Genomic DNA, 13466 nt, shown 5'->3' with positions numbered 1-13466 from the left:
AATAGAAAATTTGATTAATAATAGTTGTAATTAAAGTTCGAGCAATTTATAAGAAACAACAAAGAAAATCAATCTTTTGCACCATTGAACATTCCGAATCCATTGGAAGTATTGTTCTTATGTTATCTAGTCCAATGATAAAAAGGGCCAGTTTGTTAGGTATATCTTGAATAGGGTGAAATAATTTACAACTTTAAGAACAGAAGGCTTACATGTTTTTAAATAAATGTTTAACGAAAGAAAGTACAAAAAATAAATCAACTTTATTTTAAGATGTTTTTTTTTTTAATTTTTAATTTATTTATTAGTTTGAGTCTTAAGGTGAATACCATATTTCCAATAATAAGTTTAAAATGTTTATAAATTTATTCTGATTCAGAGTAAAAAGAAGAAACTATAGTTATTATTTGATATTTATTTATTTAGTTAATATCGATACAGAAAAATATATTATTTAAATTTAATTAATTTAAAATAAAATTTATGGTCTATTCATATAAACATGCATAAGTGTTATTAAAAAACAGATTTTAAATATTTTCATTTAATTTTTTTCAAGATTACTTAATTTAAAAAACTGGCTTGAGTTTTCAAGCAAGCACTCAGTTCAAGTTTTTTCCCATTTTTTTCCAGACTACTCTTCTGTGTAAAATTTTAACAAATATCCAAACATATACATTCTACTACAGAAAATTTCTTTATTGCTACAATCTCTGTGTGACATATTGAAGCACACATTGTACCTAATAAATGAACAATAAAAAGTTACCAGAAATTTAGAAATAATTTTGACATCGAACATATTTACAAACAAAAAAGACGGAAGTGTGGGGCAACCATAATCTAAATAAATATATGTAACTATTTCAACGTGTTCGGCCCTCTCGAATGTCCATTATTTGCAGGGCCAGTACTGAGCTGCTAAGTATACATTTTTTCTCACATAGGCATACATAATTATGTAAAATTTGCAATACATGGCAAAGGGACTTCATCCACCTCTGATGAAATTGCCCAATTTTCGAGAGCAACGTATGCATTTTGAAATTGGCAGACCATTTGACGAATGCTACCCATTATACAAAATTTATAATAAATAAAAATGTTGAATTTTTAGTCATTAAAACACACAGCTGCATTGACAGCTTCAGGCCATGCATTTGTATGCCTTTAGCCCTCATATTCTTTCAAGATATGCGCGCAAATCGGGGTGGAAAATCGATATTGAGCAAACGGCAATAAAAATAAAACTTTTACTGCGGAAGCGTACACAAGACACCGTTTATAATTTCTCGGTACTTCTCATAGTATCCAAGATACGTAAATATTTTCTGTATATGCAAGAAAGAACAGCTTTCTTAGGCACGCCTTGAACTATATACCCTTGCAGAACGAAGTCCACCAAATTCCGTAGGCGATATATGTAAATTTCAAAGGCTGGATATATGTATCTATGAATTACTGACTTACTAATTGACAGATAAATTTAACACTGCTCAGTAGGTAAGAATGTACCAAAAAATTTAACTATTAAAAATCAAACACACAAATATTCAAACCCAAATGCTTAAGTAAAAAGGTTAATTACAGCACAACACCAATCACATATAATGTAACTTAATATTGATCAACTGCAAAATGATCATCAAGATTGCTTAAAAAATGCAGAGCATGCTTACATATAATATATATATATATATATATATCCATAATATTTCAAGAGCTTTATGTGCACTGTTCAATTCTTTTTCAGGATTTCTTGTCTCAACGAAATGGCAATTATCAAATAAATTCCATGCTTTTTTTCCTTCTAGAGCTTTTTATAATTTAGTCACGTAATGTGTTATGTAATAAGAGAGATATCTCCAATAAGTATACATTAAGTAATATTATTCAGCTGTAATGCTCCTCCATCTTAAATGTTAAAATTATTAATGCAAATAAGAACTCTTAGAAAGCTTCACACACCAGTGAAAATCCAGTAAAAAAAACTATGTTCATTCTTTTGTAACTTCTGTACGTCTGATAGTCGGGATTATTCTTCATTAAATCTGCTGAATTACTAATTAAATTAAATCGATTAAAATAGGATATAAATATATAAATTTATCCATACAATTTCAACTCAGCTAACCATCCTCATAAAGAATATATTTCCTAATGGGCTAAGAGATATTTTAATTACTCATTAAAATGCAGTAAATAAAAACTATTTTTCACATAGAAATATATTTATGGCAAGTCCACATGCTCATCAAGCTGGTGTTAAAAAACGAGACTGGCTATATAGTTAGCAGATATGATCTTTTCTGCATTGTTATAAAAAGATATTAACAAATCACGCTACGAAAAACTGATTTCAAATAAAATGTACGATTTTAAATACAAGTAATTGGCTTTCAAAACGATTGCTTTACAATAAGAGTTCACATTAATTTAAACGATTTGAATTAACATATGAAACACCAGCCAAAAATTGCATAATAAATAGTCTAGAAATAATAAGGGCTAGAATTATGCATTGGTCTTCTCCTCAGTGAATTTAAATAAGAACAAAATTAGTTTGGAATGTGTTTTAGGTTTATATACATATATATAAATATATATATGTATGTATGTATATGTATTTATTCACATGATATTTTCCTCCTGTTGGTATACATTAAATTAGGTAGGACTCGCACACTACTATATATTGTGTGCTCATGCTCGATGTTTCTATTTCATACCCTCATATTTGCCTGCAACGTTGCAAGTCGTGAGGGGGCGTACCTCGGAATTGACCAATCACAGGTCTCACACGGTTGCTTCACTTATGCTCCACCCCTCTATACGGCAGAATACCGCCCATTGTGCGAGGCTGCTCCGATTGTTAAGTAAAACATTTTGGGGCACACACATATTCCTGTATATTCAGCATTATATTTACATAGAGCGGCTTGGTAAATCCGCTACGCTGGGCTAACTTTAATTAATGAAAACAGATAATACATAGCGTTGACAGCAATGGTAAAATTGAAAAAAAAAGTTCAAGAACAAAACATGCCTCTTTTCTAATTGAACTAAATTAAATTCACCCGCTACCATAAGTCCAATAAATATATATCATTTTTGTAATTCATTAGGACCTTAAATATATGTGTGTGTACCCGGCAGTCGGTCTTTATGCTTATATATTCCTTTCCTTATATAAACAACAATACAATTAGCTTTTATAAATAACATATAAGCTGGTTTTATATATTCGCGATAAGAATTACAGCCGGGTCATAGTCTACCCATCCTTTTTTATTATCGATCTTAGAGACTACTACAAAGGACTTAAGATATTAAATTGTACTTTTTTAAAACTCACAATTTTACTTTTTTGAAACCACTTCTGGATCAAGTTAGAGTCGAGAAAATCTCTTCTTGAGCCTGATTTTTGCCACAAAAGAGAATAAATATCAACTTAAAGTTTAAGCAACCAAGAGTTAGGTAATGTTTTTCAACTATAAATAACCACTGTCTGTATAAGTATACATATTAATATCTATGTGTGTATGTGAGGGCTGCGTGCCGGGTCTGCCACTCTCGATTCAAGCTCCCTTAATTGTTTTCAATGCAAAAAGCTCGTGAAAAAAAATGATTCGGTCGAAGGTGCATTTAAGTGACTACTTAACTGCATTTAATTGTGTACTACTTTTTACAGTCAGTCAGATTGATGATCAACTCACAGTCTAAACTCTAAGAGCCACGGGGCACTTTGCACAGTATAATTTCACTTTATCAGATAACTTAATTGTGGTTTTGGTGTTTAAACTCTACACCACTTTACATTTAATTAAAACAAACCAAGCTACTATTAATTCATAAATGTAGCATTTTTCTGATTCTTTTATTTATGCCTACGAGACACACATATTCAGGTCTATAGTTTTTGGAAAGGTAATTCAATTACCTAAATTCGATTAATTAAATGTGCACAGTTTTCATGCAAAAAGTGAAAGTGATACTATCAGAAAAGTGACTTGAAAGCTATGAACACTGTCAGATGCTGTGTTGATGAAAATTAATGTTGTAAATTTGTCTTTGGAGTAATTTTTTTCTGTAATACAACAAAACATACATCAATGACCAAAAAAAAATATTTTATTATTAACATGAAGTTAATTTCCGACAGTAGGGAGAAGAGTCTGGCATGTTTTGACAGCAAATGATGTGCCAATCCAGAATGAATCCATCTATTTATGCGACGGCATGCACATTTTCATTGTATTCTGATACTAAACCAGAATTTTAAAAATAACATAATGTATTATATTACAACGAAACAAATACAGACTATAATTATAAGAAGCAGTGCACCGCCAAAGTCAGCAGTGCTAGAAATCTTATGTTGTAGTAGTTTTATTTTTCCGAGTGGGCTTAAGATCTGCTCTTGGAAGACTTAAAGCGACTTTACTTTGTGGAAAACTTATCATCAATGTGGGACAATGTTTTTCATTCGATCCGCTTTGGACTTGCTTCCAAAATAAAATTTCTTTTCTGTCTTGCATCGATCAGATTTAAATTTTATATAATGAATATACACATTTTTTTCATCCAATTTTCATATCAAACCACACCAATTAATGTGTGCGAAGAATACAGAAACATATGTAGTTCTAGACAATCCACTATTGCTCAAAATCTATAAATGTGCGTAGGTAGGTAAAAAATGTTATTGTTGGCACGAATTTGTCGCAAGCCTAGGATTTGTTTACCCTGAACCCATTGTAAATGGTTAAAAGGTTGCTCAAGTCACGATAAAGTCAATATGCATTTTTAATCAGCATCAATAGCAGAACCGATTTAACCGTATCAAGTCCGTTTGCCTGTCTGAGAAAGGCAATTTTGGAATATGAGTTCTCGTGTACCACACGCAATTTTATTTAATTGTCAATGTCATAGCTTAATACATACATATTTACATACGCTCATACATTAATATAGTAAGGCAACAACTCTTGCGTAGTGGATTCTTACTGGTTTTTAACGACTGACGATTTAGTTTTGTGAATGGCATTTTTGGCTACTTGCGCACGTTGCAAAAAAAAATATATAACGCTTGAAGTGCACTTACCCTTCCTACAATTTGGCAAGAGAGCTAGAACATATTTTTACGCAATTTAATATTTTGAACAGGTTACCTCTCCGTCGGGCAAACGCGATTAGCAAATATTTACTTGATTTAAAACACACTTTTGAAGAAATATTTTGTTTTTAATTGTAATGTGCATATCATACAAAACTGTTTCTGCCCAAAAATCAAAATAATTGTATTGTGTTCATCATAAGAACCAACTGTGTCGTCTTCCTTGATGATGTTGTACATTGAAATTTATCTGAAAAGTAAGTAGCTCTGTTCGGATCTCTCATGTATTACTGATTCATATAATATTGTCTTAGACTCCATAAGGTATATATTGACAATGATGAAGCTTTGAATGTATATTATTTATTTTATTCTTTTTCTTCATTACGAGTATAAACTTATAATCAATATAGAAAATCACAATGTGACTTTAAATTATTTTTTTCAATTACAAAAAATACTTATACCTATTATCTATTATTTTGTTCCAATATTTTCAACACCCAGAATACATAGACCTCAAAGGGCGAAATCATTCCGCTTCATAACAAAGAAATATTTTACCTAGATAAAACGTTCTGTTCACTGCCGAACAAATTAACATACAATTTTGCAAACATCTCTCTGGCTTAACGCCTACAGCCAGTCACACCGCACTAACGATTCGCGAAAGCCTATTTCTATTTGTCCAGTACAAAATAGTTTTCACAATTTTGAAACTAGAGTTACTAAACTTGGATGTATATTACTGGTAGCCTCGTTCTCACAATTTCGTTGCAAAACGATATATATATATGTATATATATATATATATATATATATATATATATATATATGTATATATAAAGGGTATTATTGTAGCACTTGTTTTGCTCTCTGTAAAGAAAATTGAGTATTTAACAACATTAAAGTTGTGATTAGAGTATTCATTAACAGTCCAGACGCTGTATATTTTTAATTGCTAAACTCGTATACCCTTTTTTGTATGCTTTTAGTTCAAGAAAGACATACAGTCAACAATTGAGCTTCATTTTACTTGCAATATTTTGTACATTTGGCGAATTTCGCTTTTTTATGTAAAATTCATTCCATCCATGCAAAGTCGAATTCAAACAAAAATTATTTTGCCTTCGAACAACATAAGGGATATTAGAAATGGTTGGCCAAGCTTCTACTGTATACTCAAACATTGTGCTCAAAATCTTACTACAACTCATCATCATTGAACTGATGTTGCACTTAGAAATTACTAAAATAGAATGATTTTTGAAATTTCGTTATTGTGATTGTCAACTTCTAAACGATTTTATTCTACAAGTTCCTTCTGGCAAAGTAATTTATTCGGTATATCTGAAAACCGCAAATAAATACTGGACAGCATTTTAAATTGATGTTATTTCCTGATTAGAGCCGTAAGATCTATTTTATCAAGTGAACCTTCACCGTTCGCATTAATATGAGCCTTCCATGTAAGGCTCTTGAGCAGTAGAATCGGAACCATCCTATACCTCGGATATTTATTATTTATTGGACATTACAGTAAATGATTTTCATTTATATTAGGAAAAGGCGGGTCGATATCGAGAAATAGAAACAAAATTAATCTGCTCGTTCTATATGTTATAGACCCATATGTTCCACATAGGCTAGGTGAATTTTCGATAAAAATGTGTAAAAGTATCTTAATAAAAAAATTTAAAAAATTAAAAAGGTAAATATAAATTTGTTTCCCCATTTCTTGGGCTCTGGGATTGAATATTCCACAATCCTGTCATCTGTAATGATAAAGACGGGATTTTATATCTATTGGTTTGTGGTTTGCACTGATAGACAGTAGCCAATCGGCAATCAAAATTCTGATTAAACTCTTGCTGAATTGTGTGCCAACCATAACCAGACCGAACCAATTCAATCAAAAAGCCCGCATTGCTCATCGACACGTGCGCTGAGTCAACACTTTTCACAACCACAGGGGTACAATTTGCGCAGGACAGCCATATAAGTTTGATCCCCGACGAGATGCAACCATACTTACAGAGTCTGCAGAAACATACAGTTAAGCATCAGCTGCAGCATCAGCGATCCATTGACAACATCAAGCCCCACAAACAGCGACGCGAAGCGTAGTCAACAAGTATTTGCAGCAGTGCTCAGCATAATAATATATTTATTTATTTAATGTCGACTAAAACAAAAAAAAAAAAAAAAATATATATATATATATATATATATATATATATATAAATTTAAAAAATTTAAAAGGTAAATATACATTTGTTCCCGCATATCTTGGGATCTGGGATTGAATATTCCACAATCCTGTCATCCATAATGATAACGACGGGATTTAAGATCTATTAGTTTGTGGTTTGCACTGATAGATAGTAGCCAATCGGCCAATTAATACATAAATAAATAAATTGAATTAAATATAATTAAAAAGAAAATGCAATATTTATGCTTTGAATTGGTCCAACATTTGTTGATTATTTAAATGTAGTAGATGATGCCAAGCCACAAATAATAGCGATAATGTTATTCCCGGGACAAGAATTGAGTTTTTAATGATTTTTCTATATTGTATACTATATACCGATCTCTTTCTCTGTTCTTCTAAACTTTTTTAATTTCCTTTTTAATAAGTTACTCACGCTAAAATTTTTTAGTTTGATTGGGTTATAGATTTCACTACATTTATATTTATTTAATATATTCTTTAATTTATTTAAAAATTTTAAACAAAAATTTAAAAATTTTATTTTAAATTTGTATTTATTAAATCCTTTCAATAACCGTGGACAGTTTTTACTCCATATTAAATTAATAAATATAAACCCTTGTATTTAGCAACAAGCTTTAGTTATTATTTCAACTTAATACAAAACATTTAATTTAGATGTAACTAATTCAATTGACAATATGACGCAATTAAATGAGATAATGAACCTTAATTTTGAAATAAGCGATTTCGAATCCCGTTTGAAATATAAGGTAAATAAGGTAAATCAGTATAAATAATGCATGAAATAGATTGAAGTATATATCGCCGACCCAATCAAGTAAATATATTCCCTATCAGCGTAAAGCTGGTCGAGATAAGCTGTCTATCTTCCTGTTTCATAATGGTTTTATACCAGTTATTATATTTTGACAAAGAATTATAATCATCACTCGGAATGATTATATAATTATCTGATATGAGAAACATTTTTCATTTGCAATATATATATTAAGACTTTACACTGTTTTTAAATTTTTTAAATCGATGTTTTTATTGATAACATTAGATCTCATAAAAACATTAGGTATAAAGATGAGTTCTGTTATGATCGAAAGAACTCGACAAGCAACCACCTTTAACCTACGCTTATTTCATTCACTTAAATTCTTATCTATCATCTGTGTATTCAATTCAAAGCGTTTAAGATAAAATAAGCATTCTATGTAGTGCTCAAGGATTAGTTAATTGTTATGTAAAGGTAATGATTTATGATAGTAAGTTTCTTCTCTCTCTCTCTCCACTACGTTAAAAAAAGCCTATATTTACTAGCAAATACCTGGGAAGCAATGCTCTTGATTTAAGGGAAACAGAAGAGCTATCTATAAAATTTAATAAAAAGCACTACATACCGATGATACTTTATAGATATATAAATGTATGCGGATTTTTACGAAATCCATATTATTAATTTAAAAAAAAGAATATTTTTTAATAAGAGCTACTGGTGTTCATATTTTAGTACAATAATCATTATAATTATCTATAATCCATTGGAGCAATCGATGGAAAGCTGAGCTCGTGTACTTTAAGATTTGAGGAGTCATCATTAGGGGTTCCTTTCAATATAATGGAACAAATAATTTTTATTGCAACAATTAGAAAATACTCCAGAGTAGAAGCTACTACCCTTAAAAGCTCTCGGCATCTGAAAGACCACATTAAGTGATTTTATCAATGTTTGGATCCAACTGAAAATTAGCAGAAAGTTAAGAGTGGAAGAGAAATTTGTTTTAAAAGGTAGTTGGTCTTTGCTCTTGAAACTTTTGCATACTTTTTATGCTGCATTCTGTTCAGAAGATTAATCTTGTTTTTAAAGCTGATGTTTAGTTAGTATAAATAGCCGATCGAAAACCAAAACATGATACAAATTTTGCTTCAAGCAACTAAAAAAAATCCACAAAGCCTGCACAAAAAAAATCAGCTGCATTAATTGTCTCAAAGGAAAATATGAAAGGGAAATACGAATTTGTCAAGCGACAAAAAACTAATTTGAAGCAGCAGGAAATCATTGCAGTAAAAATCAACCACATTATTTACAAGAGAACATCAAACTGTGTGCTCGTATTAAAAAATTTCCAACCAATTGCCAATAAAATTACGACGACGTCCATCATCATCTCCCTCAGCATATAGCAGAACTAGAGCCGGCCACAATACTAATTATTCGATCCCCATAGCACAACAGAAATCAGTTACTTGGAAGGTGTTGTATTTAAATAAATTTAGTTTCGCATAGTTTACAGTTAAATTAGTTTGAACTTTAGAGTATGCCTTATTTTTTAAGATTATTTTTTAAGAGGAATATCCTCTCCCGATTAAAGACCCATTCAAAATATGAATTGTTCAAATATCCACCACCATCGCTACTATTTCTACTACTACTACTCACACACTCACTCACCAATTCAAACACACTCGCATCATTTTATGAGTTTCAGAAGAAAGCAACTAAGAATATATATTCGAGCCAACGGGTACAGGGTATCCCTTGTTCGTTCCACTGTCGGCCAGCGCACTCTCAATTATGGCATATACCTAAAAGGAATTGTTGAAGATACTTAAATTGCTATTATATATATTATTACATATATTTATACTGTTTGAGCCTTTTATTATTTTTAGGGGTGGCTTTTATGCTTTCGATTGCTCTTTCTGCTTATTTTAATTTGATCGAAGATCGCAGCTTAAAAAATCATTCGACTGAAAAATCATGTCGTGCTGAGTGCTTGAATTCCAATTCATCCGTTCGACTGGATGGGAATAATTTCTATATCCAATACCCATTCAAAATCTTTAAAAATAAAAAAGGAAGCCGCTGTAACTCCATATTCGCATATTCGCATCAAAAGTCAATCGATCTAGCAGTGTTCGTTTGCCTGTCTGGACGTATGACCTAGTCGATCTCAGAGACATCGATAAATATTATGTATACATACGTATTATGCATTATATATACAAATAAATACATTTAACTAACTTTATCACCTAGCTGACACAGAAACTAACAGTCGACAGATGTAAATCTTTGTTGAGCTTGTGATTGGGATATATTATATGCATAACATTTTGACAAATAAAATTTGAATGTCGGACTACTAGAATATATATTCCTCTGTGCCAGCGCTAGACAAATTATTGCATATGTTCTCAAACTTTTTGAACATTATTTAAAGGCCGCAACTACCGTCCCCATAATCCTCAGTAATTTGAATACAGCCTTAAAAAAGCGCAAAAACTCCATCCATTTTTCCATCGATCTTCAAAATTATCTAAAAACTGTGTAGAAACTTTTCGGCATGTGGTTTTTTTCATTCTTTTTAATCTATACTAGAACGCTTGCGGCACTATGCACAAGGCAAAAGAGACAATTCTTATTATGAAAAGGCATAAAATCTGCATAATCTTGTTTTCAGAAACCTTTGTGCACCAATTTGCATCTCCGTTCGTCCCTTTTCCGTGAAATCAATAGGGAGTCGTGACTGTGTTGATCAGGCAAGATTGACACGTCAATCAATCGAATACTAATACTCAACAGACAAAAGAATGTTAAAGCTTTCTTAAGAAAAGAAGAATTTTGGAAGATGTCACTGCGAGCGAAAGCTTTAAATTTCCAGTTCGAAACCAGATGTTCTCAGGACAGAACTGAAGCTTTGGCGTCCAATCTGGAGAACTGCTTAAAATCATTCGAGACGGAATTCCATAATGGAGCCCATGTGGTCAATGATGCCTTAAAAAAACAAAAAAATATCCAGAAGAGCAATTATAACTGCTCTTTCAAATTGCTTCCTCGCAGTGTCTTAGTGTATATATTACACTAATATATTACGCTATACACTAAGCTGCGAGCTTCATCCTGGAAGGATTCCACGCGAAGGATTCTGACGGTAATGCATACTTTGACACCCATCAAGCATTTAACAGATGCTGGCACATTGGATTGCCCTATAATTTAAAAAGATTGACCAATCTTTCTCATTTTTAGGACGATTTTCTAAATTTTAAGGCCAATTTGGAATTTGCAATTTGGAATGACACGTCGGTTCACTTTAAAGTACATATTGAGATGGACTATATGTTTCCCAAAATTTAAAGACCAGAGTCACAAAATTTGAAAGATCGCTTATAAAATAGAGGACGAGTCCACTTCTGCAGCCATCATCCACTCTTTTCACTAGAATTGCGGAATCCAACATCTTCGAGCTACACTTACCAAATTTGGAAGGTAGTTTACCTCCATAGAACGAATCCACGATTAATCCCGCATCCGAAGTAAGTAAAAAGCTACTACACTCGAAAGATTACTTACAACATTTCCGATATGTTGAATCCCACCTATCCCCGCTACAAAGAACTTATTACATTTCTTTTAGTAATTGTTACACTGGTATCGTCCGCCTGCAAATTTAACTTTAATTTTATAATTAAATTCAAAAATAATTGTTAGAAAAAATATTATAACTGATTTTTATAAATTATGCGATGTTTTACACACATAACTAAAAAATTATAATACCCTGTTGATTATTGCAAAAATTGTACCTTAAATTATTGATTTTCCAAATAATCTCTAAAAAAGAGATTGGGAATATATTTTTATATCTGTCAGAGTTGTCGACTAAATAATGAATCTTAGTAAACAAAAATCGAATTTTCAAATTTCAGCTATCCACCCCTTATAGTCTTAATGGTCATGGGGATCAAGAATTTATATTTAATGTGGTAGGAGATTTATCTTACTATCTACATACATTTGCAAAGCATCCGAAATTATAAAAAAAAAACATTTTTTACATTATTTTGATTTGCCAATTTCTAGCCAAAATAAAAACATCTCGAATAGAAGTCTTAGTCAGCTGAGAATTGGAATTGTGCTGAATTCAGATAGAGGGATTTCGGTGTTATCCCCTTTATGTGTGTATGTGTTTATTTTGGACAACAAACAACGATTAGAATTTAAGTCGTCTCACCTTTGGTGAAATGTTGCCTTACGTGCACGTGTGTTTCCTGGTTCCCCTTTGTTCTTGATCTGAACGGTGAATCAAATTATTAAACAAATATTTTTCACACATTACCTTAAGGGATGGACAATTTTTGCTCAATGTCTGCTAGTGTCGTTAAGTAAAATGATTGGGCATGCAACAATGGCAGCAGAAAAATCAAAATCAAAATCGTTAGCAACGTCCTCGCTAAATACATGTACTTACCCTCAACTTTACGCACGTGGCCCAAGCCACGTGCACTCAATTCAGGTTGAATCCACGATTAAATTAATCGCTGATTAGTAACGGACAACCAAAAAATTAATACGAAACATAATATGACTAGAAATGCCTAACATATGTATATGTACAAAAAATAAAATTAAATATATAAATATAAAAAAAAATAATTATATGTATATGTATATGTATATGTATATGTATATGTATATGTATATGTATATGTATATGTATATGTATATGTATATGTATATGTATATGTATATGTATATGTATATGTATATGTATATGTATATGTATATGTATATGTATATGTATATGTATATGTATATGTATATGTATATGTATATGTATATGTATATGTATATGTATATGTATATGTATATAGTATATGTATATGTATATGTATATGTATATGTATATGTATATGTATATGTATATGTATATGTATATGTATATGTATATGTATATGTATATGTATATGTATATGTATATGTATATGTATATGTATATGTATATGTATATGTATATGTATATGTATATGTATATGTATATGTATATGTATATGTATATGTATATGTATATGTATATGTATATGTATATGTATATGTATATGTATATGTATATGTATATGTATATGTATATGTATATGTATATGTATATGTATATGTATATGTATATGTATATGTATATGTATATGTATATGTATATGTATATGTATATGTATATGTATATGTATATGTATATGTATATGTATATGTATATGTATATGTATATGTATATGTATATGTATATGTATATGTATATGTATATGTATATGTATATGTATATGTATATGTATATGTATATG

General features: G+C 30.6%; 1 long non-coding RNA gene across 1 annotated transcript; it reads left to right on the top strand.

Moving 5' to 3' along the window:
* The first annotated feature begins 10846 nt into the window (after positions 1 to 10846).
* On the top strand, positions 10847 to 11797 carry LOC116805470. Its single transcript, XR_004365200.1, has 3 exons — positions 10847 to 11281; positions 11380 to 11666; positions 11768 to 11797. It is a non-coding gene; the product is annotated as an uncharacterized LOC116805470 (long non-coding RNA).
* Positions 11798 to 13466: the final 1669 nt, after the last annotated feature.

This window comes from Drosophila grimshawi, unplaced genomic scaffold, assembly GCF_018153295.1.
Source record: "Drosophila grimshawi isolate 15287-2541.00 unplaced genomic scaffold, ASM1815329v1 contig_59, whole genome shotgun sequence".
Lineage (NCBI taxonomy): Eukaryota > Metazoa > Arthropoda > Insecta > Diptera > Drosophilidae > Drosophila > Drosophila grimshawi.
This window is presented reverse-complemented; position numbering and strand designations above follow the sequence as displayed.